This window comes from Nomia melanderi, chromosome 7 (genome assembly GCF_051020985.1).
Source record: "Nomia melanderi isolate GNS246 chromosome 7, iyNomMela1, whole genome shotgun sequence".
NCBI classification, from domain to species: domain Eukaryota; kingdom Metazoa; phylum Arthropoda; class Insecta; order Hymenoptera; family Halictidae; genus Nomia; species Nomia melanderi.
In genome coordinates, this window is record NC_135005.1 from 5,844,740 (window position 1) to 5,872,056 (window position 27,317).

General features: G+C 43.2%; 1 protein-coding gene and 2 long non-coding RNA genes across 9 annotated transcripts in view; 2 read left to right on the forward strand and 1 right to left on the reverse strand.

Moving 5' to 3' along the window:
* klu (zinc finger protein klumpfuss) overlaps positions 1–27,317 on the reverse strand; it is a 346,064-nt gene that overhangs the window by 80,217 nt on the left and 238,530 nt on the right. For 4 of the 7 annotated variants that reach the window (XR_012998901.1, XR_012998903.1, XR_012998902.1 and 1 more), the window contains one exon: positions 13,497–13,587. The gene's annotated coding sequence lies outside the window, so the exon portion shown is untranslated. Of the gene's footprint in view, positions 1–13,303; positions 13,588–13,789; positions 13,946–27,317 lie in introns of those variants that run through there. The other 3 variants (XR_012998908.1, XR_012998907.1, XR_012998905.1) reach the window with 3 other exon arrangements.
* Positions 21,004–23,851, forward strand: LOC143174702 (uncharacterized). The gene is made up of 3 exons (XR_012998920.1): positions 21,004–21,702; positions 22,125–22,343; positions 23,662–23,851. It is a non-coding gene; the product is annotated as an uncharacterized LOC143174702 (long non-coding RNA).
* LOC143174717 (uncharacterized) lies at positions 24,051–24,649 on the forward strand. The gene is made up of 3 exons (XR_012998957.1): positions 24,051–24,427; positions 24,515–24,548; positions 24,630–24,649. It is a non-coding gene; the product is annotated as an uncharacterized LOC143174717 (long non-coding RNA).

Here is a 27,317-nt window from a genome sequence, read left to right on the forward strand (position 1 = left end):
GTAGCGAGGAATTATCAGCACTGTGCGTGGTCGACGTCCAACGCGAGACAGCGGACAGCCGGAAAGATTGTAACGTTTCGCGCGACGCGACGGTCGTGGCGAACAGCGATGCGTCGCGACGCTCCCCGTTTCGCGCGCAATCGGAGTTGGGCAACAGCGCGCGGAGACAAATGGGCAACCAGAAAGCGCCGGCACGCGTGGGCGGCTGTCCATCCGGCAGTTGAAACGCGGATCGAAATATCATTTCGCGGGACGAACGCGAGACCCCGCACGATTTATCGCGCAATTAAGCTGGCCGGCGTGCGGCGCGGAGCGTCCGCCCCGGAAAAATCAACGGTGAAGTTGCAATTAACCGCGAACGACGAAGCATGAGAGTAAATCGTGCTGATTAACAGGTTAAAATAATAATTATCGGGCGTGGAGTTTGTTTTGCCAGAAATTCAATATTTGAAGGAAATTAATAAACACGTGTTTTCCGATAACTACATTTAATTATCGCTGAATGGCGGCGCGACGCCATTTTTCCCTGTCTAGCGTCCAGGCGAGGAGGCGGGGAATGACTTTAATCGCGCCAACAACTTTCTAAAAGGCCCGATCGAACTGGATTCACTTCTGTTCGGTTCGGACGAGCTGGAATTAAATTTCGTTCCGCGCGAACTCACGGCTTCCGATTTGCGAAATTATATAGAATCGGGGAAAGGAAAATGGACCGATAAGACGTATCGGTCTAGGAAGAAATCGCTGAAAATTGTAAAAAAAGTCTTAATCCGATAATAACTGACACGGAAGCGTGTGTATAATTAACTTTCCACTTAAAAAAAGGATTCAAATTTATGTGACATAATCTTCCGTTATAAATCGATTTTCTCGTTGGCACGCCCAAAATGAGCGCTGGGATCTAGAAAATGCTAGAACGTGTTAAGGGAGCGACCGCTGTAAAAGATTCATTACCTTAACTCCTCAGTTTCTATTTTGTCAGAAAAATACCTTCGGCATCAGGGATTGACACTGACTGTCTGAAATTTATATATATCGGTTCTGACTGAAATAGTTATGAACAACCGAAATAAGTCATAACTGTTATTCGATAGGACATCGATTGTGAGCTAAATCGGATTCGGTTCCGGTACTTCAACCAGAAACGGTTCTATAACTGTTATTTGTCAGATCTTGAAACAATTATGAAGAATTGAAATGAAGAACCGACAAGCAACAGTTATGGAATCGTTTCAAGATCGATATTATATCCGGAACCGGAATCGATATACCGAACAGCAGTTACGACTTATTTCGGTTCTTCCTAACTGTTTCAAGAACTAAAACCGATATCATAACTGTCTTCAATCTCTGTTCGACATACGAATAATTTAATAAACGCCGGTTTGGCGGTCAACGTGTTAATGGCGCGTCAGTGAACGATAAACGGTCGAACGAGCAACAACGAAGCGTGCGCCCGGCCCGGCCCGGCGTGCAACCGCCGCGGCGCCAGCCGCGAAAAACGAATACGCGGGTGCGCACATAATTCCCGACCAATTTTACCGGGCGGACTCTCCGCCCCGAGTCTATTCGCAGATAACGGCTGGTCTCAGTCAGCGATCGCGTTAAGCCGCGGCGCGCAAGGCTGGCAATAACGCCGTCATCGACGCGGCCGTTCGTTCGCAGCACGCGTGCGTCGGGGCCGCGGAGTTACGCTTAACGTCCCTTGCCAGAGGAATGCGACTGAAGCGATTCGCCAAGCCCGAACAAGGGGCGGCTGAGGAGAATAACGCCGTCAAGCTGGCAAAAAAATGGAAGTTTCCTGGCGAGGAAGAGTCCGGAAAGCTCGGGCAACAGAAACAACCAACTAGACGGCGGCTACTTCGCGCGTAGCAAGATGGAAAACTAACTATCCCATCGTGTAGTAATACACGCTTCTAAATTATTATTATCGTTGCACGTTATCGTGTACCATTATCGTATCTTATTATCGTGTAAGGGTATTACGGGTATTCGTAATTAACGAGCAATCAGCTGGCTTTACGAATTCTTCACTCTATCCCGAGCTTCTTCGATTACGTCGTGCTTGATTTGAGTATCTTCGATCTAAATTAACCGTTTGCGAACCACGCGCAACGCTACGATGGATGATGTAAAGCAGTTTCATTGGGCTCGGCGCATAGTGGTTTGATTTATTCAATATTTATAAAAGTACTAAAAGACCATAAGTATGACGCAGCGTGTATCACTGTACACGTATATCAATATTTCGTTAATTATAGGGAATTATGTTAGTTGATCCGCGAAAGAAATAGAAGATAAGCGGCTTGTAATTGCTAGGCATTTTAAAACACAGCCTCAAAAGGTTAATTTAGAGTCTACCTGATTCCTATATTTCGTCGAGTTTACATAACCGCCGGGAAGTTCTGTGTCCCGACGGCCGACGTCCAAAAAAACGAGCAAGGGGAAAGTACTAAATTTCGAGATCGTATTATTTGTTTCACGTACATTGTAAAATGAGCGTGTGGAATATAATTAAAAGGGATGGCGTTGCGTGACGCGCCGGCTTGCGGAGCCGAGACCCGTCTCGTGTCCGGGGCTATTCGTTGACGCGGGCGTCGAGACGCACGCCGGTGGACAGTTACAGGAAACACCGTTGTCGTGAGACGTGCTCTTTTGTGAAATACAAAGTGATATTAATCGCCTCTGTTTGACGAACAATTCTATTCCGGGCGGGCCAGCCGGCCTTCCTGGTTGGCCGCGGTCGCCTGTCCCGCGGCTTGGAAAGATATATCGCATTCATTTTCCGTTTATTGCTGTCCGGCTTGATAGCGATACAAGCCGCGGATAGATCTAAACGATCCCCTATATCGCCATTAAATATCCCTGATCTCTCGAATCGTAAAAGCTATTAGATTAGAAGCTTAATGACAAATACGTCCCCGAACGATGTTCGCCGGAATGATTCTGGCAGATTCTGATTACTGATTAATAACGCGCCGGCGGTTTATGTAAATTTAAGGGTCGACTTAAGTAAGAATTAAACGTGAATCTCCGTGTCTCGGCTATAGGTTTTGTCGTATTCGAATTAAAGCCCTGGTTATTCCCACCGATCAGTTTTATATGGCCGAACCCGTTGTAAACACGTTGCGGGCATCGCGCGATCTCTCGGTAGATAATTGGAAACGACGGGAAAAACGAAGAAAATTTTGCTCGCGGCGTGTGAATTTTTCTTTCGACGAATTGTTTTTTTAAGGAATATTTAGAAACCATGACTGTTCCTGTTTTATGTAATTATTGAATAATGTACAAGATAGTGTATCTACGTTCAGTTAATTAACATTCGGAGTACCAGCAATTCTAGATCTTACAAATGACTACGTCCGAGGTCGCGAGGACCGATAACTACACCTTGTTTACACAAACATTTTGAACATTGTTATTTCATTGCTCCTCTTTTATTGCTAAGGATTGTTATACGAACTAAACAATAGAACAATACAAAATTGTAAACAAATAGTAGTCTTCAGCTCAGACTTTGAATGGAACCAGACATGCTAAAGCGAGGGTTAATCAACGACGACGTTGTAAATCAACGGTTTCCTAACTTCTATCGCAGTTCCATTGTAAGCCTATCCTTACCCTGGAAAAGCCGACGTGGAAGCAGAAACGAGAGGGAAAGGAGCCGAGAAACTATCTCGAGAACAGAGAAGCGAAATTGAAAGAAATGGAAAGCAGAAGACGGAGGAAGCAGAAACCTGTCCGTCGCGCTGTCCGTTAAGACGACGTGTCGGGGGTGGCGAAGATGTAATATTAGCGACGATAATACGTCTTGCTGTCTCGAATCTCGCGACGAAGGATCGGCCAAAGACACGACCGCATAATAGGAAAATATTGATACTTCTGTGGAAAAAAATCAATTTTCCGAAGTTCTTAAAGAAACGAAATGGTTCGTTTCATTAGAAACGAAATATCTACTAATAACAAACGTAATAAGTTTCTAAAAAATAGTAAATACTTATATGAATACATAAATGGAAGTAGTAATAAGTACTAAGAGCAATTCATACATGATAATAACATAGTTTAAATAACCATATAGTAACACCAGTAACCCTTAATTATTATAGGCAACCCTGCATAAAATAATTTGTCGCGGGATTATTAAAGGACATATTCAAACGTTATAGAGTTTTGATCCGTAAAACTGCAGATCTTCCTTTATGTTAATTGCAAATAGTATTATTAATATTTCAACAGAGAATAATGAATATTTACAATGAAAGTATTGTCCAGTGCAAAGAGTTATATTTCGTGTTACAGGGTTTCAAGTTACGAATTCCCCGTGAAATTCTCTTTTTTGATGCTGGTCCAACTCTCATTAAGTTCGTCCTCTGCTCGTATCAGTCTTTATGAAATATCTCATTTTCATAGTTATGTTTCGACGTTTTTTTATTTGTGTTGTAGGGGATCTTAGTGTACTTCGGCTTTCCCTGTGATCTACTCCGCGTGTCTTTCCACTGCCTCACCCCTGCTGCTTCGCCGCGGCGCGTGTAGCCACGCTATAGGTGGGTGGCCCGCGGATTGGACGAACAATAGTACACGTGTAACCGTCATGCCAAACTGTCCGTGCTATTTCAGACGGAAACAACGGAACGCGACATGACGACGTGTCCCTCGGCCAAGCAACGCGTCGCTCCACCTTCCGATTCAATCTGCCCAGCGCGCGACACCCCGCTCCGCCCGACTCTGATACATTCTTACCCGACCTTATCTCGGCAGAGATAATTCTATACGCTCGTACCCACGGATTGTCGATCCTCTTTTTAGCCGCGACGAGATTTATGGGCTGCAGCGAGCGTGTCATAGATATTGTCTATCACTTCATGGCTAACGGAATGGCAAGGGGTGTCTCGCGATGTGTTTCGGCTGTGGTTTTGATTGGCAGAGTGTAACGGTATCGAAGAATAGGAAATTAGTATCGAAAATGAGAAGAGATGACGCTATTCGATTAGACCTGTGTTCTTCAGCCTAGTTACCGAGTAGAGTCATCCCGAAGGGATTATTCGGAAGAATTTTCACATAGGTCATTTTTGAGATTTACGATTCCATAAAATTGTTGAATTCCATTAACAATCTACTATGAATTGAATGGAATAGAAGATATTTACTATGAAAGAAAGTCGAGTCATGGAGATTAAAATTTCCGAAGCTGTTGCACTTTTGAATCGAAGACCGTGAACGTGACTTTGTGTTCCCAAAGGCTTAATTCAGGTCGAAGCTGGCCAATAACTTTGTTCTCCCCCGAGGAAACAGAAAACGTGTAATCGGAGCATCAATATCGACCAATTCCTGTGAGCGGTCGCCTACAGGCGCCATTGTTTGTTGCACTATTCTTCGTTCACGCGGTCTGGTTTTAGAAAATGGAGTCAATGAGTCCAAATTGGAGAAAATATTAGGTGGACTAGAAAGTGTTGTCTTATTTCGGAAGGATATTCAACGGTGGTAATTCCTGCATACGGTATATCATTTAAATTTAAAATGACTTCATCGCCATTCGCATTCGTGTGTTCCCAGGAATGTGAAATGACAAGTTAATTTACCTTATCGAGCGAAGTTTTATATATTACAGTTATCATTACGATTCAGTGAAAATTACTTTATAAGATCGTCTATCGGAGCGAAACTGGATCGAACAAGTGGAGCATGATAGCACTGACATACACCTTGTCTAGTCTTTGATTACTTGATCTTGCCCCATAACATCTCTATTTTTCAGAACATACGGAATTAGACGAGAAATATTAATATTTGAGAAAAAAGGGAATTATTTAGTTTTATTATCTAGTGGTCTCGATGAAATCAAACCACTTATCTACACCTTACGTTCCTTTCAGCGAGTATAAATTGAATCAGTTGCAAATGTAATTAACGACGCGTTATTTCTTACGAGTAGGCTGATGATTTCAGTATTCATAGATCCGTTTATGAAAACCGGAACAGGAGAAAAATGTATATAGCCAATTTGAAGATTCTTTTTGATCGAAATTGGATCGAGGAATAAATATGGTTAATTCGGTTCTTGGTTTATCGTCACGTTTAAAATATTATTATTAATGCGAAGTCAGTGCTATTCCCAGTTTCACTGAATTGGAAAAGGATTATTATTATCATCATTATTATTAGTAGTAGTAATAGTAGTAATAGTAATAATTATAGTAATAGGAATAGTAATAATTATAGTAATAGGAATAGTAATAGTGACAGGAATAGTAATAATAAAAGGGATGGTAATAGTAATAATAGTATGAAAACTAATAGTAGAAGTGATAGCAGCTGATACCTACATAGTATTGCATCGTAAGAAAGCTAACACCAAAATCTTAACGACAATTCCCAGTACCGTTTACTTTACCACAAAAGAATAACGTTACCAAAAACATTCAAAATTCTCATAGCAATCGACAATAGTCGACAAACTATTATTCCATTCAAATCTTTCTTGAAAATATTACCACCACGTGTGATGTACTCAAAATGATCACCCTAGTATCGATCTCGATATCGCGACCGTAAGACCGGACAATCCGCGGCCGATGAGTAGAAGCGGCTCGTTGTCTTCCTCCGTGCGGTATCTGGCCAAGTGATCTACAACTGTCTACGTCGTCCCCGTGCTGTTCCTTTGTCCGTTCTTATGGTGGGTGGCCGGCACAGGATGAATGAACAATAGTACACGTGTACTAATCATGCCAAACTGTCATGTCGCTTCCAGAGGAACAACGGGGAGACCAGACCAGGCTCTCGCGTTCATTCTCGCTGCCTCCTACCAGTCCCCGCGGGAACACGTGGCGCGCGGGTTGCGTTGTTTCTACGTTTGATCTAATCTGACGAGGACGATGATGGATCGCGCTTTTTCACGGGGATAATGAACTCGTCCCGAAGTGGCGGCTGCGCGCCCGCGCGCGCTCGCAGCGGTACTCAGTGACGGGTCGACCATTCCAGAATCGTTACGCACTGCAGAGAGGGGGGGGGGGGAGAGGGAGAGAGAGAGAGAGAGGGAGAGAGAGAGGGAGAGGGAGGGAGGGAGAGAGAGAGAGGAAAAAAGGATTGAAAAACGTGACACCGATACGATCCTACGATCTTACGATACCGCTGATAATAGAAAACGCGACGTGTGGTCCGGCAACGTTCATCTATTCTTCCGGCTTTATCTCGTTTCTCTTCGGTAAGCACGAAAATAAATCGGTTCCGATTTTTGTCGTTTGTTACACGCCGCTACCAGTCCGTTACCCCGAAAGAGAAAGCCCACTTCGAGCGCTCGAACGTTTGTCCGCTGATCGCGGGGATACACGGTTTTCGATGGACGAGGAGGAAATTCGGCGGAAGGTTGCGTACGGTTTTGTATCGAAATGGATATCTTTGTTTCCGTTGTTTTTAAGATTCTGTAAAGATGAAGTCGATGGGAATGTTAATTCCAGTGGGTTTATTTATATCTAGTATCTCTCGAAAAGACGTTAGGTGTCCAGGTAATAGTGAAACTATCATCAGTTATTTTAAAATGAATTTCTCTTAGTTGAACATCTTGTTGCGAATGGGCATAGTCACTCTCAAGCATCCACTCGCGAAAAATGCTTCTTTTTACCCTGAAATGGACACCTAACTGTAGAAGAGACAGAGGATTGATCGATTGAATTTCGCTCGTTTGACGAGACGTTTGACAGAGCAGAGTGGGGATTATGTATCCAGGAGAATGTAACAATGCATGGTGTATGTACGTATCACGTGTCACGGAGTTGATTGGTAACGGGACGTAAATTTATTTGGAATTTTCGATTACTAAATTGCCGGTTGATTATCGTTTTGCGGTGGCCCAGCCGCGGGGGATGCTTGCGAGAAAAGTTATTTTTCTCTCCCGTTACTCCTCGCCCCTACCACCGGCAGTCCCTAGCTCATCTCCCTCTCTCTCTCTCTCTCGCTCACCCTCTCTCTTTATCTATCTTTCACTCCCTCTCTCCCTCCCACTCATTTCTTCTGCCGTCTTTATCGTTTTTTGTTCTTCTTCCCTTGGTCGGTGCGCCGATACGTGAACTGGTAATTGGACCGTAATCATCATCATTGACAATTTTACGAGCGACCATACGCCGATGATCGTTTCACGGCGTAAAAGACCGCTGCGGGCCAGACGCGGGGCCACCGTCTCCTTTCTTCCACCACCACGGCCACCAATTTACATGGAAACTATAACCCGAGGACCGTCCTACTATGCGAGCGAGCACCGGTCGAGACGACGCCGCTCTTCTTTTATCCGTTCACGATAAAAATCTCTGACGATTCTTTGCGCCCGATTCCGCGTGCCAATTTCTCGGAAATCTGAACGGCCGGTTCGCGAATAAGCGAGGCCTTGCCTCGGTGAATATGGCAATCGGAATCCCATAAAAGTTTGATGGCGGAGATTCCGGACGAGTTGTTTGACGACTGATCTGTATGTAATACTGAATGACTGTCATAATATATGGCCGTATTGTAATATATGTATTGTAGCTTTTCGCTTTTACGCGATGCGTCGTCTTTGTTTTCCCCCGCGGCGCTCGATTTTTCGCTCCACAGCTTCTTTTTTTCTTCGCCTTTTTCTTTCTATTTCTTTTTTTCGCGTTCTTGGAGCAACGAGGACGGTGTATGCGAACGCGACTCGTCGTAGATAATAGAAGGCCATATGTTGTACCGTATACTATAAATAATAGATGATTCGTATTCTTTATTAGCGCGAGTATGACCGTGGAACTCTTCGCGCGATTCGATCGAAAATAGTCGAAGTTCTCCATGAATTATTTTATCGTTGACGATCTCCCATCGCGAAAGGAAATTACGCGCAAGTGTGAATCCGCCGTAGTAACTTTTAGCCTTAGCTTATTACTTTACGCGACACGATTCGAAATTAATTCTTCGAGATTTTATATATGTATGTTACCCTCGATCTTTAATCGATGAATGGACGCGCACGTACAACGAGCGTCAATTGATACGGACAAACCGCAATTAATCAAATAAAAATAAACGACCGGACACAATTCGCCTCGTAACCTGCGCAACAACCGCGCTTACGCTTCCCGCTCGGATCCAATCTGACAATCAGTAACAAAATATAAAAGTACACGGAATTAAATTAAACCGGGCAATAAAAAATTAATTCAGAAATCCAATTTATTTCCCCTCCACCAACCCACAGCTCCTTCAGCATTCGCACGGTATCATTGTGATTAATACTGTTCTCATTACTATAAAACGAAATTTATAAGTGTCCATAATTATAATCTTACATAATAAAGATCCTCGTCCCCCCTGCTACCCCAAAAAGATAAGACAAAAACATCCAAGAAGAGGAAGAAGATGGAGAAGATGAAGAAGAAGAAGAAGAAGATGCCGAAGAAGAAGAAGAGAACAAGAGGAGGAAGAAGAAGCAGAAGAGGAACCAAAAGAAGAAAAAGAAGAAGAAACTCGAAACACGTTTAAGGATCCTGAAAGTAAATGAACGTACAGGCGTTTCGCCGGGAAATGAGGGACACATAACGAAGAGAAGTCGGTGGCCCGGGTAACGTACTAAAAATAACTTCGCGGAACGAGTTCATTAAAGGAGAATTTTATAACACGCAAACGAGAGGATAATATCGATATCCCGTTCGCCGGGTGGAAGGAACGGGTCGAAAACAGAGCAAAACGATTGAGCGGACGCGCGGCGCGACCAGGCTCACCCCCCTTCGCTCCCTTTTCTGTCCGCGTCCCACCCCATCCCCATCCCCCAATAAATAAGACCTCCTCGTTCGATTTTGACAGCGCCGTGAGAGGAAGAATTTTTTCGCGTGGCATGCGCAGACCGTCGAAAAAAGGTGGAACATCTGTTGTCTCCGGAGCCTTTAAGGACTCCAGACGCTCCGTCTCCGTTTCGTTGGCCCGTTTCCTCCTCTCTTCCGTTTCAGCCGCGCGCCCTCCTCTTCCTCCACCGCTCTCCAGGAACCTACCACGCGTCGCCGGAGCATTCTCCTCGGATATTGTTCGCACGCATCGCGAAAATGCGGGTGACAACGCTCCCCTTTTTGCCACCGCGTCGGGATAAAGTGTTTAGTCTGACTTTCGCAGGGGGAGGTCGGGCGGGGGATGGGATCTGCCACGAGGATAAAGAGGAGGGACGAAAACAGACGGCCGAGAAAAAGAAGTTTCCGCAGTTTTAATGCTCGTTAAGCCTGCTTGCTTCGTTCTCAGACGACGCGACGACCGTCCCGCTTCCATCCACCGGCAGACCCGTTCATATTTCCGTTAAAAAGAAACGGATTACACGCGCGGCTGTTGGCATAGGTTCCGCGATTAATCTCGACGCGAACGCGTCCGCCTTTGTTTGCCTTAGGGGATTCGAAAGTTTGTTTATCGTCGATAGTGTCTTTTGGATCGATGGAAACTAGCTGCAGCTGATTTCTCTAATGTTCGATGCCATGGTTTCGTGCGCTGTTAACGTTTCGAGACCTAGGGATTGTTAAAGATTTTTTTCAAGTATTCTAAACGTTCATTAGAGAAAACTAGATTACTCGTCAAACTCTTAGATACTATGAAAAAGGAAAATATGTATTAATCTTTCGTTGTTCGAATAATTAAATTACTTTTCGGAGCTTTCCGTTTGAGATGTGAAAGTTTGATGGTACCGATACGATGATGTTCGTTGCCGAATGGTTAACGCGTTAACTGCCACATTACATATTCGTAATGCTGTTTGCAGAATTCAAAATGAAAGTTATTGGCGATACGTGAAATGAACCTTTCCTTGGATCTACTAAAAGCTGGATAGAGCAATCCAGCGAAAAATCTTGTTTCGTCTTTCGTTCCCTTAACCCCTTAACCTACGATTTGTTTCATAACAGCACCACCAAGAATTACTTTGTCATTACTAATTTACTAGAAACGAAGGAAAATTTCATATTCCTCTATATCCATGTTACTTTAAAGTATATTAATTGATAACACAAATACAATATTTAACTTGGACTCAAGAAAATTGTGATTTATTTATTTTAGTTAATTCCAATTTGAGATCACGATATTGTATTAGCAAGGGTTTAAGAAAATTACTCTAATTGCTCGAGTTATTCGAAGAGTGCCGATAGGCCGGTTAACGTGTTAAGGTCCAAGCGGAAGAATAATTTCGTATCTTTTTACCGCCTCGCAGTCGAACCGCGTCCCGCAAGCGTGCAAGTTACGCTGGTCGATTCATAATTAATTTAGAGGTTCCATCGGAAGGCTTGTCCCCGAGTCGCTGGCTCCGACCCGCAAATAAGCGGCATCCCTAAATGGCGCAACCTTCCAGCCCCGCCGTTTTTCTACCCGGTCATCTGACTATGGATGAATTATGGGTAACACTTAAAAGAAGATTTGCCAACCGTCGGCAAAAACTAGAAACCCGCGGTTTTACAGCAAACGGCGTTTTAACTCGATTACTGTGTCCGGCTGCAAATTGGCCGGCGAGCCTGAAACGTTCTAAAACGCGGGGAGGTGTACGAAATGGCACACTTTGTCCTTTAACCGGCTATAAAGAACGGTCTTCGGAAACGATTCCTCCGGCCCGTTCGTCCGGCGCAGCAGATTGTTAGAAAGTCTCGGCGAGGCGTGCGATGCTGATCAACGCGAATCGGATCGAGCACTCGTTGACCGCAATCAAGCTGGTCCACGGAATCGACACGTGTAATGAGTTTATAACGACGAGCGCTGATTGCCGATCCGGCGTTGACGACTTAAATCTCGGTGATAATCGCGCGAACGCTGCATCGTGAGTTGATATTTAATGCATTCGCTACCAACGCCGCATATTTCCGACGATCAGTGTTTCCTATTTTGCGCAGAGGAGAGTACATTACACTTACACGTGATTTCATCTACACAATATTGTAACGCATGGTAGAATGTGCAGGAAGTCGATGAGATTTCCTTCTCGATTATTATTTGTATTTTGTAAAGATCATATATTTTATTTAATGAAATATTGTAACCGGAGATTGTTATTGAAAGAAATGCTGGTAACGAATGGGTTCATCTATTCGAATTCAGAATATCAAGAATCACGTTAAAAAGTATTTTACTCCTGAATCGTGTAACAGTACGCTCATTTGAGTCGAATCATTAGTATCCCTATTTACCTCTGAACTATCGTATAAAAGATCAATTTCAAATTTCTTGCGGTTCCAAATTCATTCAATTTTGCAAGGAAATTAAATGTTATACACTACTATTACAAAGTTTACATTATATTGTTGCGTTCAGAGGAAAATATATGGTCCCACGAATGCGACGCTCCGAACTATTTATACGCGTTTTGTCTTTCTCCCCTGAACGTTATTTCCTGCATCGAGGAAAGAGATACGCACACGTGCGGAATATTACGCGAGCGTTATTGTGCCGTCAAAGGTTATTAAAACATTCCTTATCCCGTCGGTTGGGCAAGATTTAGTCGTCGCGTTGGGTAATCGCGGCCCACGCGACGCGACGCCGCGCCGTCCGGCAAAATGGGCAAAAAATGCGCGACAGGATCACGGCGTGTTCTTCGGGATTATTAGCGGCGTTGACGGGGCCGGCAATAATAATTCAGGAGCGTCGACGGCTCGTAGTTTTCACGCACGCGAATTAACACCTCGTTCCAAGACAAACGGAAACTGAAAACACCCACTAAACGTCACTCCGCGGCGTGCATAAGCGCGCAAACAAATATCTTGCAGCGCGCCGACCACAGCACCGGCCCGCCTGAAATATGTTATTGTTATTATGTTACCCGCGTCATCTAATTTTCCCGAGTGAACGCCGCTAATGAATAGAAATGGCGGCCGGCTCGTACGTTTTCACGGTTCTGCGGAAACCGTGTTTACGATAGGGCCGTCGATTAAACGGCATCACGACACTCGGGAATGTCCGCTTCGAATATACGGAAGCGGTCTTTCGATATTTCCATTGAGATTTTCGTAAATAAAGCTGGACGGTTAACATGTTGAATGTCGAGCGATTTTACGAAGCAAAACACGGAAAATAGAGGAAAATATAATATCAAAGTATTTGATAGAACTGAGTTATCATTGTTGCACGGTTATCATACTAAGCGTCATCATATTAGGTTGTATTATTTCTAATATAAAATGTTTTCAAATAAACATGGTATAATTAAGTGAATTGCAGTAATTCGATTTGGTCAAAGCTCAACCTCGCGGCATTCAACGTGTTAACAAAATGGTGTGAAGATTCTTCTGATAACCGTTTCCTACGTTTTATACTATTGTCTGGATATTAAAGATTTTTATATTCGATATCGATCGTCTTGTATATTGTAATTAATTTCAAACAATTTGCGCCCATCGGTGACCAACACAGCAGTCAACATATTGAACATATATTTATTTATTAAATTGGTAACGTTTTAAATTGTAAAATAATTTACCGTATAATGAATATGTTTACTGGAAAGCGTCTATCCGTGTTCAGTTGCAGTTACTTACTAGTCTAGTCAGCATCGAGGAAAGAATTCCACTTTGACAGGTAGAATTCCCTGCTAGACCGGGCGACAGTTGTCCCTGCCACGGGATTCGTCTGAAAGCAAACGGAAGGCGGGATCGGTTAACCGAAGTACGATAATTTCACGACGATTTCGCGGATGACTTCTGAAGAGGTTTCAGCTAAGAATAAATAAACGGCGTATCATATAGTCGATAAAGAATATTTGCCGAAGTCTCGGACACTGCCCGGCGGAAACGGCCACTCCGAGGCACAGTATTAAACGAGTAATAAAAACCTTAATTCGCTAACTCGTTACCAATCATCGCGAAAGGAATTGTAAAAGGGATCCCCGGGCCCGCGTTCTCCATTCGCCGGCAGATACTTCCCACCGCGGCGAGGGTAACGTGGAAGGTCACTAATGGCCCGGAATGGCACTCGCAACAGCTTTTTTATCGATGTAAACAACCGCTAAACTCACCGCGCGCTGCGCGCTGTGCCAAAGTGCGGTCGTATTTTTGGAACGCACTCAGCGTCATGGCGTACCACGTCAGCACGCCCTCGCTCGATTCGCGAGCGACCCGAGTGTTGGCAGAATGAGTCGATGAAATAAATCCTAGCGATCACTTCTGCGAAAGATCCGACGACTCGCTGTCGCCGTACAGAACGAAACAATACGGCTCCTCGGTTTGCCAAGAAACTTCCTACGGTCGTTTATTTCTTCCATCGAAGGTATCGATCATGGATCAACCCTTTGCAGACGAGAATTTACTGAACTTCTACAGACCTATTACGCGTTATCGTAAATGTATACTTCTATAGTTACATAGTATCAGAATCAACATTAATCTTTCAACTATTCAATCGTCTAATGTCTCATAAACGTAGATTCAAATTATCGATGAAAAATTAAACTCGTCTTAAGACGTTCTAACACCGGGAACTTTAAATTAACGTGAGTCGCGATAACGAACGTTCGTCCCAGATTGATTAACTGAAACTGAATTACACGAGAACCGAATGATTTTGTTAAATCGTTCTTCGTAATTTTCTGAGCGAAACTTGTATCCCGAGTGCGACGATCGGCACGGAGTCGATTAAAATTCGAACGCGTCGTTACAATCTCATTATGTTTGCTCGATTGGACGTCTCAATAATTTTTCTTGGTTACTGGCGAGTCGCCGATATATATATGTATATATGTATATGTATATGAACATATAGAATATATAGATATGATATATGTACGAGAATACATATATATATCTGGTCGGTAAGCAGCGGCCCTTTTCCTCGTAGCGGTCCATGTCGCTTTTTATCGAGGCTGATGCGAAGTTAATTGGTTGGCCGTGTTCCGCGGGAGAGCGTCGCTACTGTGAAAACCAATATAACGTTTACGAGTGCGCGTAAGACGGTCATAAATCAAACCCGCTGAAAACGAATGAAACGATACCGTTCCCCGTTCTCTACGTGTCGCCACCGAGAGTGGCGCGGCGGCGCGGCGGCGTACACGAATTTTATATACCGATGTTTACGGACAAAAGTAACTAACGACGTTGCTCGACCGTTTCTCATCCCAGCCCGCGGGAAAAGAATACGCGTAAATCATCGAGCGAGCCACGAAATCGCGCGGGAACGCGACCCTAACGAGCGTTCAGCTTCGATCCGACTATTTCCGAGGACCGAACCGTCGCGGTGGGACTAACGAATCGAAACATCGGAAGGGGAAACGGGCGTCCCGTGGACGGAGACGAATTTCGGTTGTTGTTTTTATCTGTAAAGTAACTAACCGCGGAATGACAAAAATTATAAGTTTCAATAATATTAACAAATTTTAATTGTCGTATGTTTAGTTACATAGTGTTTTATACGCGGTTTCTAATGCTTGACTTAAATTTGTGGTTAAGCCGCTCACTGGCCAGATCGATTAACTCCACCTTTTTGAATTTTTTAAGATTTTATTACCAAAGCGCTTCATTGGCTATTAACTATTTATATTTAATATGAGTTTCATTATGACTGGGTTTGGTACCGTAAAATAGTAAAAACTCTTTTGGTCATGAAAAATTGCAGTACTAATAAAAGTTACTTCAAAAATATACTATTTTATGTTTTATATATTTGTTCGATTGAAGCTCTACCTGTGTTAATAAAGTGAAATACATTCTACAATAATGATTTGATTTTGTATTCAAATGGAAATATTAAAAATCAATATGTTACTGTGGCATCACTTTTCTCTACTTCTTGTTTTGTGGAGTTAATTGATTTGCCCATTGCGTGGCTCAATTATCGGCTTTGTGCACACGGATTCCAAGTTTTAGCAGTTGAAAACTTTGGAGTCTTAAAAGTGTGTTTACAATGTAATTATCTCTCTTGCGAGTATTCTACGTTCCATTCCGTTTTAATGCGTTTGCTGATTCAGGACGTTCGGCGATTTTCTGATTTCGATTTTCATTGAAGAAGCTCGAAAATTGAATGAGGCGTCGATTCATATCGGAGTACATCCCGGTTTCATTCATGAAGCATTAACATAACGCTCGCCCGAACGGTGAAAAGATTGCGACTCGAGCGGCTCGATCGTTCGGACATTGGAAATAACGATAAAGTTGATTCTTGTATCTTAAAGGTTCGTTTAAAACAAATTTCGTGTTCCACGCGTTTGCAATAAAATATAATGATATAATTAAAGCTGATCGGTGATCAATTTTGGGCGACGCGTACGCGAACGCTGAATTTACTTCTTTAGATTACATAAAGTGTCCCAAATTTGAATGGACGAGGCCCGATTCCCGTGCGTTTAACGTTGGGACACAGTGTATAGCAATTTCGAATTATGGAACATTATAATTTAAAGCGTTCCGAAATGTTCGGCATTGTGTTGAAATTGCCGCCATTTTTGAAGCTCTCCCGGGTTTCCAGAACGTAGCCCGCTGAATCGCCTCCGACGTTTACGACCATTAAGAGCGCCATAAATTTCGCGAACGCTTTTTGCGACGTACTGTATAAATTTAAATAAACTTCTTTTGAGGACGTTAATTGTATCATCTTAACATCTTCATTGAGCTATCAATGCGGCGTTTCGAGTTACGACGTACAATGAATATCGACGTGTGCCGTCGGAAGCAATTAAATAATATCGTATTTCATAACCTGTATTACAAACAAAACAAACAGGAAAACAATTTATCTATAGAGTAACGCTAAGAATAACAAATTAAAATTCGATTCTCGCTGATCGATAGTGACTAACTGATTACCTTCACGCGAATTAATAGTTTCATCGATAAATTTACTAAACCCAAAGTTCAACGAATCGTCATTTCATATTCCATTGTTTCTCCATTTTCTTTTTAACGAAAACGAATCAAATCTTTTCAACTCCTACAAAATTAAATAAAAGAATAACTCCATCTATCCTACATTTAAGATAGATATTTCCATTCCCATAGTAGAAGGAACTACTTACACGAAACTCTGTCAATACGAAAAATCTAAAGACAAAGGAAGCCACAAAGAGAACAAACAATTCGATTTAATTTGCGTGCACACGAGCGAAACGAGCCTGTAGGGATTGTTTTTGAGTAACAGAAAAATAAAGATCTTTATCCTTATACTACTTTCCTTATTAGGTGTGCTTCTTTTATACATTTTGTGAGGTTTTCTATTTTGTCTTGAGGTTTTCCTTTAGTAGTCGGTCGACATTGTGTTTGCTACAGAGATGTTTGTGATTGGTGCAATAGGGAACTAAATGTTCCACCGTAATTATCACACGTCATTACAGATGAGTATTGTGACTTTTGATGAAATACGCGAATATGATTTTTGTATGTTCAATTCTGATTCTGTTTATTGCCACTTTTCTAACTTGGGTAATTTATTTAGATATTTGAATGTATGGAAGGAATTTTCTGAAGAGAATTGTTGTTCCACTATATTTCCCAGTTCGTTAATATTCTTTTCTTCATGTATTCTATCAAGTCATCATGAGTTCATATGTGTATTCAGATCGATGACTGTTTCTTCCGCTACTTTACGAGCCCACTCATATCTGCTAATTCCAACATGTACAAGGATCCAGGTTAGAATTATTTCTTCCCCATGTTCTACTAGTTTTCTATATATGTCTAAAATATGTAATATCGTCTAATCTGAAGTTAGCAGAACATTGTTTTTAAATTACTCGAAAACAATCACCATAGCATTTCGCTCCAAACCACTCACGAGCATCTGGCCTTACGCGCTCGCGCGGTCCAATCGCGAGGCAGCGAGATCCGGTGGTCGGTTGTAGGAACGTCGGTCGTAGACCATCCTGTCTATTATTGTCATCGGGAGTTGCAATAGGAGCGCGACGAGTCCTACGGTCGGTGGGCAGCTGGCCCCGGTACATTCATCCGCGTTCAAGAGACCGTCGTCAGACGAGCAGCAGTTCGTTCACTAAAGATTCGCCATGGCGATTCATAGTCTCGCGGGTGTTCCATTAATGAGGGGTTCCTCGTCGCGGCTAGCCGCGGCTGTTATTATAGCTGCTCATAACAGTCAAGCGTCGCGGCGCGGCTAGAGGTTCAGCTTGCTCTCCCCCTTGCCCAGCCCGTTCCTCCTTCTCTCTCCGTGAAGCGTTCCGTAGACGCGGCGTCCCGCGACTATGAGGCATCGAGCGTCTATTTTCACGCGAGCGTCAGCCCAACAGCGTCGCTCCTCGTCGCGTGATCTGTATAAAGTATCTGGCCGTTGCGGGCCCGCGGCGCGGCGGCAATTAAAGCCAAGTAGCGGAAGAAATTTCTGGCCTCGGTCGGACGACGAGACGGTTATGCGTCCGCGAAATACGACCGCGAGACAAACGATCGTTTCGCCGAAGCGGAACGCGGGACAGTTGCGGAATCAACCGATCTAACCGTATTTCTGGCGCGTGCCCGTTCGTCCGCGGATTCTCTGCCGAAACGCGCACGGTCGTCCCGCGTGAATGAAGAACCCGCGCGGAAGATGTCCGTTGCACCCCGGCCGCGCGATGAATGAGCGCTCCGCTCGACGACGACCGCCACCTCGTTCCCGGGACTATTTAGGTGTGTATATTAATTTCAATTTGCGCCGGGTGAACGGCGTGTGTTCTCGCGCGAGACGTTTTGCCGAGAATCGCCGTTCGGAAACGACGAACCGCGTTTATCCGCGTCGTTGGACTTTTTGGAGAACGCTGTTATCGATCAGTGGTTACGAAATTATGCTACTTTCGCCGCGGTCGTTGGATCCTTAGTATAAAATAGGGAATAGGTTGAGACTTGTACAGAATGACTATTCGAACTAATATAATTAATTATTCGACAGAAATAAATATTCGACCTAGTAGTAACTAATCGGTATCGGTGCACCAGTCACAGGTTGAATCTTCACGAATAATTGTCATTAGCACGGAATTGTACGGATATCAGTGAAAAATCGGTTGGCCAACAAGCTTAACGGATCCCCAACGTCTGCCAACGTGCAAAATCAAACGTTCGGGATACTTTACAATTCCAAGAGAGATAGACGGAGAGAGAAAGATCGAATGCGTCAAGCGAGCGTAATCCAATATAAGAAACCGAGGTTCCCCGAGTAGCCGGCGTATCTGCCGCGTCCATCAAGAAAGTAACTCGTTAAGGCGTTTCGCTCAGCCTGACGTCCGACACCCGACAAATACGTGTTTCATAATTATTTAATAGAGGCGGCAGTTAATCGCGAGAGAGCGTCGTACGTTTCGTTAATCCGTCATAAGCCCGAGGATGATCCGACGAGGCGCGTTGCGCGCGGACCACGGAGCGCAGCGCGGGGCAGTCTGCCTGTCATAAGTGTCATTAAACGGCCGCGGACGTCCGCGGGCCTGAGAGCCGGTTGTCATCCACTGATACGTGAATCTTGGCCGGCGTGAGCGGGAGAGTGAGCTCAACTACGGCGCCGCTAATTATACCCCCTTAATACTTCCAATTATCATTTTATTAGCGGGTCCGCGCGCCACGCCGGCTTTTAATTCCACGGCATCGCCGTGGATTAGAACGCTAACACGTCCCCGGCTCTGTTTTACAATTTCCGCCACCGGAATTGCCTTTTCCTGCGAGCAGCAGCCGCGCGGAAATTGTAACCCTGTTGACAGAGACACTCGACTGACGTTAAATACGAACTCCCTAGCTTCCTTTTGTCGTGTCCGAAGTTGCCAACCGGACTTCCCCCAGGGACACGCGTGTCCCGCGTCTAGCAGCCCGTAGATATACTTTCGTTCAGAATTTTATCGTTGGACTACTCTGGAACGGGACTTGCTTCGATCAGAACGTGTGCGTGCTATTAATAACTTTGAATTACGATACTTTGCAGTGACAGGAGTTGTATTCAGGTTTTATTTCAGTTTCTGTGTCATTCTTTTTTTGGACGATTATAGAAGTTGTGACTGTTTTGTCGCGAATTTTTTAGGTTTATTGTTCGGTTCACCGATACGATTAACTCGGTAATGGCGAATTTAAAGTTGCATTGCTATCGCGGTGAACGTCGAATCGAGATGTTCCATTGTTTCCGTGAATCTATCGATTCATTTCTAATCAAGCCGTGAAACAGCTAGAGGCACTTCGAGTATTCGTTAATCCAACATAGTGTTCATATCGTTACTCTTAACACACCGCATAGCGTAAGGACACGTACCTTACATTAAAATAATTATTCTTCCTGGATCTCTTCGAGCCAGTAAAACGTAAATAAATGAATTAATCATTTCTCGCAGGGCAAGTCCCACACAGTCGTAACTCTGGTTAGAGTGACCAGTTATCAGCGAAGTACCTTTCATCTCGAATTACTTTAATTTCAATAAATCTCTCGTTTATTGCTTTCATAATATTTTATTGCCGTCGCTAGATCTTGCCAAAGGTACTCATTAACGTCGTTCAGAATCAAGGAAAAAAGGCTGTCGCCCGTATATGGGCACCGGTGAAGTGGCGGTGTCACCCGTATACGGTTGACAGGACGGTCAAAGTGTCAATCGCGAGCAGATTCTAGGATCTCCGGCTGGAATTCACGCTGGAGTTTTCTTTCATAGTGCTCCGACTTCGACCGTGGACGCCTAAAGGTCAATTAACATTTCTCTTCGAATTCTCCTGGCCTTCGTTTTGTGGAGTTAATCAGTTTGACACAAGAATGTCTTATGCGTGGCATGCACTAATACTTTCTATTAGAATCAGATTTATTACTACTTCCGTACAAAATAGTAACATACATATTATTCACTTTAAAATAAAAGGAGGATCATCGGTTTACCAGAGATTCAATACCAGCTCATTTGCTTTTTGTTTTCTCAAGCTAAACATGTCTCAAGTAATAGAACAAGCGAATTGACAGACGTATAATCTTGTCAGGACACAGAATCGTGATTAGCAGCTGTAACATGGTTTAAAATCCTTCAAAATCATTTGGCACCGACTTTGAAGTTTTAAGATTTTCCTTTATAAGTTTAACCCTTTCGCTACAATGGACCATATATTCCGATTCATTCGACATCATCGATGTTGTATGTACGATATTATCATGATGACAAGATATGTCGTCCATAGCATCGTAGATATGACATCATGGTGACAAGATATCTCGTCCATTGTAGCGAAAGGATTAATTTACGATCTCTTTGTACCGTAATAACGACTACACACCGTGCAACCGTCAACAATCAGAACCGCCACGACATCCTAGTCGCGCATGCGCGTCACGAATCTCAAGCTCGCCCAGCCAAACTATAGAAGCGACATCAGCAGCAGCAGCGGCAGCAGCAGCAGCGCGGACACGCACAAAGAACGATAAATCCATTCAGCGTCGTCGACACGCTCGTCAACTATTTTCGCGGGCCGAGTGGGCGAGGGTCGCATTAAAACAATAAATCTCCATCGCTCCCCGCGCAGCGAGTGAAATTCCCGAGGCGCATTATCGCGCCGTAATTCTTGCCGAGAGGCATTCTTTTTTCGCACGTTTAGGCTGCCGCTCGAGACGACGCCGACATGTCTGGCAGGGACACGCGTGGAGCCCGACCTTGAGGGAAACAAGCGAATTAATTTAACAGCGAAGAAAGCTGCGGGCAGTGGTGCAAACCACGCGATGGAAAAGAAAAAAATTGAAAATTGAAGATAAAAACACAAAAGGGTATTTGCCCTTGGCGGAAGGGACGGTTCTAAGCGAACCGTACCGTGGAACCAAGTCGCTGTCAAGGTATGTAGTCGTTTAAAATTGTCAGCGCACAGTTCTGCTTACACGCCATTATCGTTCATAGTACTCCAAAATGCCAAATTCTGGAGATACGTATAATACGTGCACAGATTCTCCATAAGGTAAATAAAATGTTCTTCCGGTTCTTTCAATTGTGTTCGCCGGATGCATATACGGGTTCATTAGCTACAGCAATGTGTATACATCAGATACATATCAGTATTTCGGCTGTATCAGTTGTTTTCGCCGAACGCATATATGTGATCGGTCAGATTGATAGTTTATGAAGAATGCATATATGCAACCTTAGTCCGTAAAGGGTTAGTAAATGTTTCATAAACTGTACATGTTAGAACAATCGACAATGAAATAAATTTGAAGACAATTAAATAAACTTTTTAAATTTCAATTCCGCTATGTTTCAGAAACTAATGATAACGGTTTGGTCTTGGGAGATTTAAGAAAGAAATAATTTTAGAAGTTTTTTCTCCGGATGCGACCGTCTGGAGCAGCTAGGAAGTCGGAGGTCGAAGAGGAGGCAACGCGAAAGAGAGAAATCCAGAGCCAGACAGTGGAGGGCGTGGGAGATACATTTATAAACTCTCCACTGTTCAGCCTCGGAATCGGCTGATTTACTGGCCACGGTAAGGAGAGATTGTCGCGCGAGCGCATTCGTCCGCTTTGGAACTGACACGACGCTGACCACGCGGACCCGTATCGCGGCCAATTGAATCTTTCGCGTCGAATCATCCGGCCCACTTAATCGATCGCCCGTGTAATTGACCAACAAGACGGAGGCCGGTAGTTCAGGCCGCGCTTTGTCTCTTAACCGCCTGTCATAGACCATCGTGTCGTGAAGAAAATCTCACGCGGAAGCTAGCGAAACTAGCTAAAATCACTCCGTACACTGAAGTTCGAATAAAATATTATTCATTTCGTATTAATCGTTATGTTTCAAAACAAACACGGATATAGATGAACGTAGAATTCTTCTTTGTTCCTATTAAATAGTTAGTGACAAACCCTAGTGAGTTCAGTTAAGAAAGAAAAATTAATCGATACAAATCATTACGACGAAAACGAATTCTCGTTTGGCAATCTTGTTCCCTATAACTCCCAAGAAAACACCGCATCTTCGTTATCACGGTTAACCCCTGGTTCTACAACATCGTGTCAGGCTCGTGGTGAAGATATCAAGTAATAAATGTTATTCAATTTGTTTGAATGCAAATTGCATATTATTCGTCTGTTATTAATGACTATTTCTTATAGTATACGTTGCATTTTTAAGCATTTTTCTTACCTTCCGATTAAAAAATTAAAGAAGATAACTACAGTACTGAGTTCTATGTTTCTTAATCTATATTTTTGACACTTAAATTACCGTGCCAAACTGTAAATTTTAAACGCTTTTCTAAATCATGATGCGCGGTGAAAAACGGAACAATTAGCGCAGGAGTAACTGGAGTCCCTTGCTATGTGCGTTGTTTATAGTTTTAATCAGTTACGTGTAATCGTATTGACATATAGCAAATTAGAATCGCAAATGAGATAAAAACAGACCAATTAGATCACACCAGTGCAGAAAAAGGTGACACATTTATTTGTGATTTTTGTTCATAAAACCATCTATCTTCCTAGTTTACTAATATCAACTAACAATTAAATATGTTCAGTTAACAATTTTCATTTGGTAGAAATAAAAATTTTGTATTTTTATATGATTTCACAGGAGTGTCCCGTTTTACCCTACCATGTTCGTGATGCGGGTATTTCAATACCTTCATAAAATCGTATTTTCGTTCATAACTAAATATTTTCATTAAAAAAATCTTTCATTTTCTTACAACCAAGGACCTATTTAAAATTTCTAAAACACATTTCACCCGTTCATTGCTCCAGAAACTTGGTTATTACGATTCAGAAAAGAGCGTCTCATTTTACCCTACTTTCCCCTATCAGGTGAATCGATTTCATATGAAACACATAACGCCAGCCCGAGAATTAACGTGGACGCAATGGTTTCTAAACTGGTCGACGGCTTCCTTCGTAGGAGGGACCCGGAAACGGCGGGTGTCGGTGAATTTACCGGCAGCACGGAGGAGTGTCCAGACAGATTCGAGAATGGATAGATACCTCCTGGCGTGGTGTCGTCGCATCGCGTCGCGTCGCAAAACGTGGCCGGTGGGGCGCGCGTGCAATTTGACGGGCGGCTAGGTATATCGGAACGCTTTGTACCGGTCGCGTTTCAACAAGCGAGTTCCATTATTTGCCCGCGTATTGTAATACACGCGCGCGGGATTCCATTAAGCTAACAAATGCTCGCATACATAATCGCTGGGCGGCCGGAATCCCGGGCGTGCCGTCAGTATCCATTTCGCGCGAGCATTTCTCAAACGGATGAAAGGGCGCGCTTCCTCTCCTCTCTTCTCTCATTGTCCACGATTGTTTCGTCTACGCGACGGTTCACCGCCTCGCGCCGATTGTTGCGTCTGCCGTACATCAAATTTAAGTGTCCACGCGTGTCCGACGATAAGCCCTGCACGACCATCCTGAAACCAGACGATGTAAACACGCGGCGCTTACTGGATGGATTATCCGGCCGTGTGCCACCACAGTCTCATGGGATCCTCGGTTTTCGGAAAATGAGACGTTGACTTTTGGATGAACTAATGAACAGTTGTTTTAGCGTTTTTTCTAGACGGTTTCAGTGATTTAAAGTGTGTGGGTAAGATTCTTTGGGATATAATGAAATAGAGTGAGTTGTTTAGCGGCAGTTTAATTAATGCTGATTCGATATAATGTGGGTTTTTAGGGGATTTTTAACACTAAATGTACTAGCACTTTATGTAAGTCTATTCCTGGCGTAACAGGTGAAATAATTGATTGTAAAATGAAGGTAGACAGATTAAACGATCGATTTTTCTTAGTGAAAATAGAAAAAGAAGGGACGGACGTTAAAAAACTGATTAATCGGACGATATAAGAACTGATATTACGTTGAATGGACGGAAGAAAATGCGGAGTTTTTAATCATATTTTAAAACCAGTCATTTGACCGGTCGTGGTATGGTTAGCGTTAACGAGTTCTGAATATTCTATGATATAACGTGAGTCTGGCGATGAAGCCTGACAGATATTAAGATAATGCAGGGAAGTGAAAATACTTTATTCTTCGTTGCATGTTTCCTTATTCTTATTTACTGTACGCTAAAAACTTAATGAAGTTTTAAATTATGAATGGATTACATAAGGATTTACGTAAAGTGAAATGGAACATAGAGTAGAAATAGACAAGAATAAAATATTGGATTGTAACATCGTATATGTCGTAGTTCTTGGACAAAGGGGAAAATGACAGCTGCAGTGGTCTCCAGGCAAGCGCGAATATCAGATCTGTTTAAACATTCATAACGAATAAACTTGTCATTGAAATGTGTAACGCGACACGGCAACTCATACCGCGGGCTCAACGGATTATATTTTCACGTTCACCGCGACGGTTTGAAGTTCTAAGTCAAGTTAACTGATTAATGAGCTGTCCGATTCCGTTGACGTCCTATGGAAACCTCTATTCGAGACGGTGTCGAAAAGTCGCGTATCAAATGCCATCGTAAACTTGCAGTAATCTGCAGCGATCGCAAATTTCTAAACTGTCAGATTCGAGACACTCGCTATTTAATTTTCAATTCTTCACTTAGCGACCATATATCTAGATACACGTGTCCATATTTTCTTGTTCCACATTTATTCCATTCTAATAAAAGATTAACAAAATCGCTTCGCATCGACCACTTTTGCAAACACTTTCACGTCGTGTCGAAAATAAGAAATTCACATGAACCCATAGCGATAATACAGTTCAATGTTCACATTCCTTTTTGATCGTCGTTCGAAGGAAGAAAACGAAATGATATTTAAGAGGAACCGTTCGTATCATTCCCCGCGGGAATTCCAATACCGCGCGTTCCAAATTCTCCGTATCGATCCGCGATAAATTTCGCGCGATCGTTTCTGGGCGACCCGGTGAACATTCGCGTCCTCGCTTCGAATTCCACGCGCGATGTCACCAGAACTTCGGCGTACCGCATTCCCACGCGGCGGCGTCTCGATGTTTCATTACGTTGACTAATTTCGCTGGGCATCCAGGTTCGTTGATTCGATTACCGAGCCAAGATTGAAACTCGACGATAAATCGTCGGCACCGCCGGAAAACAAGAGGGCGAAGGAGATCGAGAGAAAGAGAGATAGACTAAGAGAGAGAGAGAGAAAGGAAGAGGAGAGGGGACGGATCGCGTTGCACGGAACACGGCGTGATAAGAATTTCCACCCGTGAACGCTTTGCTCGCGTTACAGAATGACATGACGTGGTAGCGGCGAGAGCGCGGGAGAGCGCATCAGACACGGCTGTCGCGGATCGCAGAAATAGCTGAGCGCACGCAATCCGGAGTATATACTCAGGACCCGTGAAATATATGTCGCTACGTTGACAAAGCGCGTATACCGTTAGAAACTTGGAAAATTTCGAACGTCATTTGTTAGCGGGACGCTGGCCCTACACCGTTCTCGGCCCCCTCTCGCTCTTTTGTATGCCGACTCCCGTTTACCCCTTGCCCTACGATTTATTTTTCAACTATGATCGATACAACCACTTTATCGTGAATGATTTATTAAGAAAACAAAATTCTGATGCTTATTTTATGTCTACGTTTATCCCAAAGGTTAGGAAATAACACTTGCTTTTCTTAAACTCAGTTTAAAATTTTCGCCATGAGTCTGACATGTTATTATAGGTCAAGGGGTTAACCGCTTTCGCACCGAGGTTCCCATTTGGGACGTTGCACTTTTTCGCAAATAAATGACAAATTTTGTACAATAATAAAATCTTGCTCGGAAATATTATTTTTATACGCTGTATTTATTCTGTAATAAAAAGAAGTAGTAGTATCACGTTTTTGTCATCAATAATTTAATGAAACAAAGAGACAAATCCTAGGTGTATTCTAAGTCCATGTTAGATCTACGGCAGTGAGCCTTAACTTGGAGTGCGAGAGAAAATTCTAAATTTTCGATTGAAATAAAAATAAAAGCCAGAAATCGCTTAAATGCAAGACTCTTACAAGAAAGCCACGCTTTAAAAGTACCATTATAAATAAACAACAACGTAGCAATTAAAAATTGATATTAGTTATCCTGCGATAGATGCAATTTCCTAAATGAAGAAATAGAAACACTTTTCTCAAGACGAGGCGATAACTTATTTATAGACTGAAAGAGGTGTCGATTGCTACAAACATTAAGAACCACTGCTCTAAGTTATACTAATTTACTTCGTGTTTAAAAGAAGCTCAATCTCTAAAAATTAAAGTTTTCTTTTGCATGTAGGTCACAGGTTGTTAAACATTCTTCATTCGAAATCTTTCTAAATTGAAGATTGTTTCCCTTTCTTTACGGTAATATTGTTTACTATATTACTTAGCAAGGTTCGACTGTATTTCGTTCTCGAAAGTGTATCTCACATGCGTGTTGTGTGCGAAGGCAACCTAAATGCGAAGGTATCGTTCAACGATACCGGCCTTCATATGGCAAACGGGTTCCCAGAATCGTGCCACCCGCCG